Here is a 6,514-nt window from a genome sequence, read left to right on the forward strand (position 1 = left end):
GATGAATGCTAAACCACGTTCCTACACAATACATCCAACAGACGTTGAGATATTTGAGTCTGAAGCAAAGTGGACCGACTGACAGATGGACATCTGGTGTTAGTGTAGGCCGAGCATTTGGGCTGATTGGCTAACGTGGGCTTGAGCTTCTCGTTACACCCCCACCTACAGGTCTGGCGTGCTCTTTACTGCATTGACAGCATATATATATATATATATATATATATATATATATATATATATATATATATATATACACAGGTACATGTAAACATGTGTTATTTTTTGAAAACGGAGAGGTTGAAATGCCCGTTAATGAAAATAGCCGGCCACGTGTAAACGTAGCATAAGGGAATATGAGAATCACATCCAGGGCATGTAGAGTTTATTGGCATGCTTTTATTTCATAGGAAAAGTCACATATTTTTGACAGTATTATTGTATGTCACATGGTCCACATAAAGCCCTAAAAAACTCAGCAAAAAAGTTCCTTAGCTATCATAGGTATTAGGAAAGCAAATAAAACGTTAATTACCAAGGATGCACCGAATCCAGGATTCGGGTCCAGATTCGGCCGAATATTGGGCTTTTTGACGGGGTTCGGTTTTTGCCGAACCTTAGAATTTTTTCCCAACAAACTGAACCCTATGCTTGCACTGTTTAAGTTTGTGTGACATATAAACAGCAATCTGTGTTGATACAAGTTTCAATGTTTTGTCAACAAAACATGCCTGGCTGCCTGGCTAGGCTTTGCAATGAAATCCAATGTCCAAACATGCTAGCGATTGGCCTGTTGGCTAGCTGAAAAGTTAGTGTTTAATCTAACATATACAGTGGTCTACTTAGAGGTGTATGTGCCCTGACTAAGTTCCTGCGTATTCGTGTTGATACAAGTACCGATGTTCTTGTAGAAACATTTTAATCACATAAGGATTTTCATGATACAGCGCTGATACTGTTGTCTCTCTTTATACTGTGTAATCTTACGCCAAAGTTAATGTTTACCCACATTTGGCAGTTTGGCGGCTGTCAATTTAAAACCCCGTCCCCAACAGTTAATTACAGTTCATCTCGAGGTGACGATGAATGCTAAACCACGTTCCTACACAATACATCCAACAGACGTTGAGATATTTGAGTCTGAAGCAAAGTGGACCGACTGACAGATGGACATCTTCCCTAAAGTGGAACAAGAGGAACATTGGACAACATCATCTGTCTCTGGTATAAATATTTATGTTTGAGTAAGTTTACAGCCTGATAAAGGTAGTTGACCTTTGAGCATTGAGCATTGTCACTCAACTTGGAAGCCAAAAATGTGCGGGAGTTCATTAAGGACACATTCGTAATTCTGAAACTAAACCTCGGAAGTTTTGTAATAACTAAGTCGGTTGCTTAAGCAGTGAAATACAACCCGTGCATGAATGTTTTTTACCAGAAAAACAATTGTGTGTTTACACAGGTGACAGTGGGGGAATACCTGTCACTTTAACAATAATGAAAGCGAGTGGGCGTGTAGCACTTTATGAGTCACCGGTGCCATTGTTGTCACAAATATCTCAATGCGGCAGTTTCCTGTGCAGCTCAGGGATTTAGAAACCAACACGTTTAGAGGCAGGCTTCTCTCTCTGAGGCGCTGCTGTGGAAATCCCTCCGACTTGGTTTCGGTGCGGCCTGGGTCAGCGTAGGTCAGCCTCACTTTACTACTTCAGTCTGCCGCGCACAGTAATGCACTTCTGCTGTTCGACATCAACAAGACTTCTGCTGATTGTCATCAAGCTGCAAGCCAGACAGTTTTTAGAAAAAAGATCCCCAAAAAAAGGTGACCCCTTAACTGAAAGAGAGACAGATCAGGGACCCCCTACTACATATATTGTATAAAATGAAGTTGCATATTAATCTGGTCCTACAATAACTTTTAGGGCAGCCTGAAGCATTTATAGATAGCTTTTTGCATAAAACTGAGCTATTCAAATAGTCTAATAATTGTTGGCTTGATTTTATAAATCATGTTTTAATGTTAAACACACATACGGGATGAACTGTATCTGTGGATGGCTACCTTAGTGATAACATCACCTATAGGCTATCATCAGTGGGAATTTATATTTACTAATAATATGTTGGAATTATATTAGGACTTTTTAATTTTTGAAAAAACTTTACAAAATTAACAAAAGATTTTCATTTCACCGCCGTCATGGCATACATATAGATACATAAAGCAACGTTTAACCGGCAGGGACAGACAAACGTAAGACGTGTGTAACCGGAAGTGGAGTAACGTTTTTATTTGAACCCAAACCACCATCTTTTTCGGAACTTAACTACGTAGTTTTGGTGCCTAAACCTAACCAAACTGCAACAGTTTCACCATGTTAACGGCCAGTTGTGTAGTCTATCTATCATGTATTGTAGTGGGTATACTGTACCACATTTCTATTTTTTCCTGGTTTAGAATGGGCCTTTTGGTGGTGGTGGTGGTGGGGCGGCATATCAAAGCATTCTGATACACTTTAATGCACCAATTTATGGTGGGAATACCTTTATTTATCCTATGAGAAGGAAAACATAGCTGAAATTCAAAATTTATAAAAAATATAATGCAATATAAAGCAGTAAGAGGGCTTTCACATCAGGGACCTAAGCCCAAAAGTTGACCCCAAAGCAACAAGGACAAAATAAAATAGGCTACTTATATTGGTCTTAAATGCGCGGTGAAGGGAGGATACTGGTGTTAGTGTAGGCCGAGCATTTGGGCTGATTGGCTAACGTGGGCTTGAGCTTCTCGTTACACCCCCACCTACAGGTCTGGCGTGCTCTTTACTGCATTGACAGCATATATATATATATATATATATATATATATACACAGGTACATGTAAACATGTGTTATTTTTTGAAAACGGAGAGGTTGAAATGCCCGTTAATGAAAATAGCCGGCCACGTGTAAACGTAGCATAAGGGAATATGAGAATCACATCCAGGGCATGTAGAGTTTATTGGCATGCTTTTATTTCATAGGAAAAGTCACATATTTTTGACAGTATTATTGTATGTCACATGGTCCACATAAAGCCCTAAAAAACTCAGCAAAAAAGTTCCTTAGCTATCATAGGTATTAGGAAAGCAAATAAAACGTTAATTACCAAGGATGCACCGAATCCAGGATTCGGGTCCAGATTCGGCCGAATATTGGGCTTTTTGACGGGGTTCGGTTTTTGCCGAAACTTAGAATTTTTTCCCAACAAACTGAACCCTATGCTTGCACTGTTTAAGTTTGTGTGACATATAAACAGCAATCTGTGTTGATACAAGTTTCAATGTTTTGTCAACAAAACATGCCTGGCTGCCTGGCTAGGCTTTACAATGAAATCCAATGTCCAAACATGCTAGCGATTGGCCTGTTGGCTAGCTGAAAAGTTAGTGTTTAATCTAACATATACAGTGGTCTACTTAGAGGTGTATGTGCCCTGACTAAGTTCCTGCGTATTCGTGTTGATACAAGTACCGATGTTCTTGTAGAAACATTTTAATCACATAAGGATTTTCATGATACAGCGCTGATAACCTCCGCTTTCTTGGTCAGACTTTTTTTTAATGTAATTCCCGCCTCCAAACACAAACACGCGGACTTGGTTCTCAAGTGGTCCTCATTTGAAAAGTTAAGTTAAGTTAATCTTTCTTCAGCTTTGTTTCGCTTGACTCGGCGATTCGCTCTCATCTCGCCCAATCAGGGCGAAATTTCGCCTCCATTCAACCTCAATGGGAGCGAAGCGAAATTTCGCTGTGTGGAAACTTACCGTTAGAGGGTAGGAATAAACAAGCAGTATTGTCATACGGGTTTGGAGGACTTGTTGATACGTACCAAACGTCTTCATGATCTGACGAGCACATGTTAAGATATTTAGGGTTAGTTGTGACTGTGCAGGTTAACATTAATTTTCTTCAGTATGCTTGGTTTATAAAGTACTACATGGCTTGGCGCCACCCCCTCTGTTAGAGTTTATTAAATACAGACAGATCACCAGAGCTGTTGTAAACAGGGACTGTGAGGTTCCTTTTAGAAAAATCTATTACAGGTAAGTGCATTATGGAACTAACTGCTAATTATAAGGGAATGTCCCACTCTGGCCACCTTTAAGAGCAAGGTAAAGGTGTGGCTTAGAGCAGGGATCTTCAACAGGGGGTCCTCACAGTCAATGCAGGGAGGCCTCCAAATTATTTTTAATTTCTGAAAGTAAAAAAAATAATAATTAAAAAGTCTTAACATGAATTCAACATATAATTAGCAAATATAAATCTCCACTGCATACTGGCCTATGTAAGGTAGTCACTAAGGTAGCCATCCACAGATGTGATTTGCAACATGCATGTTTAACAATAAAACATTATTTATAAAATCATGCCAACAATTATTAGGCTATTTTAATAGCTAAGTATTCTATGCAAAAAAGCATGTATAAAGGCTTTAGGACTCCCTACATGTTATCTCAGGCCCAGTTTAATATGCAACTTAATTTTATACAACATATGTAGTAGGGGGTCCCTGTTCCAGCTCTCTTTCAGTTAAGGGGTCTTTGGCCTAAAAAATGTTGAAGACCCTTGGCTTAGAGCTAACCAAACGTGCAACCACCTCTGACTGTATGTTGTACCGTATTAGCCCAGTAGACTATACTAATGAATTGTGTCTCCTTTTTAACACTTACTAATTAATAGTCCTGTTTTCCTTTTTGTTTCTTCCTGTTTCTCCTTGTTTTATTGCAAATGTTACTACTGTATATCTTTTGTGCTTTTTATTGTAACTTTAACCTGCTTAATGGACTATAGATGGAAATTAGCCTTTGGGCTACAATCTGGCATTTTTTACATGTATTGTTGTACATGAATTAATTAATTTATTGGTCATTGGTCTTAACCAAAGGGTAGGGTCAGAAGCTTCAGCTTATATAATGCCCCCCCGCCTTGTCACATTTTTAAAAACAAATTAAAAACATGCATATATACATGCATACCTACATACATACCCACAAACATACATACATACATACATATACACATTAAGGGTCAGTGCTTTTATATATATATATATATATATATATATATATATATATATATATATATATATTACAATTGTCATCTTAAGGTAAATAATATCATAATTAATGATGACAACCATAATGATGTTTATCATCATCAACATGATTATCCACCTTCGCACACAATAATACTCAATTTCTATACTTATCTAGTATCATGTCTTTAAACCCTTTTTTAAATTTAAAAACATTCCCAATATGTTTGAATTCCCCTGGTGATGCGTTCCATAATTTCATGCCACTGACAAAAATGCACCTGCTTTTTATTACTGTGTTACAGGTAAGTTGTTTCCAATTAAGATCGCCTCTGAGGGCATAACCCCCTTCTCTTTCTCTAAACATAATTTGAATGTTAGGAGGAAGTAGATTATTTCGGGTTTTATACAGAACTAACGTAGTATTTAGGTTCACCAGGTCCATGAATTTAAGTGTGTTTGACTTAAGAAATAAAGAATTAGTATGATAATTGAAGCCAACATTATTCACAATTCGTATAGCTCTTTCATCAAATGTGCATTGTCCTGAAAAAAGAAAAAAAAAATACCTGTAACATGACAGTCGCACAGTTTCTCTCTCCTGTGTTGAGCAGGAATTTTTACTCTCATTACCAGCCTGGCAGGACTCTGTTAGAAGCCGGACTGCAGAGCGTCACCTCTCATTTGTCTCTGGAAACAATGGCACAGTTATATAACCCCATTCTCCACATACTTTCATAAAAAATAGGTTTTAACGAGACATAATCTTCTTTTTTTTTTTTTGCCTTTTACGCACACTTACTCGGTAACAAGTCCTTTCTGACATCAGCAGCTGAGTTGCTCTCAGGTTGATGTTATATTATACAGTCATGTGAAAAAATTAGGACACCCATGCTAAAGTTGACTAAAAAGAGGATTCAAAAAATATCTTTTGGAAATTGATTTTAATGCCTTAATTAAAAAAGGAAATGAAGGAAAATCCAATTTTTAAGGACACCAATTTTCTTTGTGAATGAATAATGTATCGTAAATCAATAAATGTTCTTCTTTAAAACACCGGGAGCATAAGTCAGTATGTTAAATTCCCATAGAGGCAGATGTTTATTCTTAAAGTCCAGTTATTACATGGATCCAGGATAATATGCATCCTGATAAAGTTCCCTTGGCCTTTGGAATTAAAATAGCCCCCACATCATCACATACCCTTCACCATACCCCCACATCATCACATACCCTTCACCATACCCCCCACATCATCACATACCCTTCACCATACCCCCACATCATCACATACCCTTCACCATAACCCCCACATCATCACATACCCTTCACCATACCCCCACATCATCATATACCCTTCACCATACCCCCACATCATCACATACCCTTCACCCTACTCCCACATCATCACATACCCTTCACCATACCCCCATCATCACA

Source organism: Perca flavescens, chromosome 3 (assembly GCF_004354835.1).
Source record: "Perca flavescens isolate YP-PL-M2 chromosome 3, PFLA_1.0, whole genome shotgun sequence".
NCBI classification, from domain to species: domain Eukaryota; kingdom Metazoa; phylum Chordata; class Actinopteri; order Perciformes; family Percidae; genus Perca; species Perca flavescens.